The sequence below is a fragment of the Piliocolobus tephrosceles genome, chromosome Y (assembly GCF_002776525.5).
Source record: "Piliocolobus tephrosceles isolate RC106 chromosome Y, ASM277652v3, whole genome shotgun sequence".
In the NCBI taxonomy this organism is placed as follows: Eukaryota; Metazoa; Chordata; class Mammalia; order Primates; family Cercopithecidae; genus Piliocolobus; species Piliocolobus tephrosceles.
Window position 1 is genome coordinate 20,692,816 of NC_045456.1, and position 228 is coordinate 20,693,043.

Genomic DNA, 228 nt, shown 5'->3' on the forward strand with positions numbered 1-228 from the left:
TTTGTGATGGAGTTTTGCTCTTGTTGCCCAGGCTGGAGATAGTAGCGCAATCTTGGCCCACTGCAACCTCCGCCTCCCAGGTTTAAGCAATTCTCCTGCTTCAGCCTCCAGAGTAGCTGGGACCACCACACTCAGTTAACTTTTAAAATTTTTTTGTAGAGATGGGGCCTTGCTCTGTTGCCCAGGCTGGCCTCAAGTAATCCTCCTGCCTCAGCCTCCCAAAGTGCT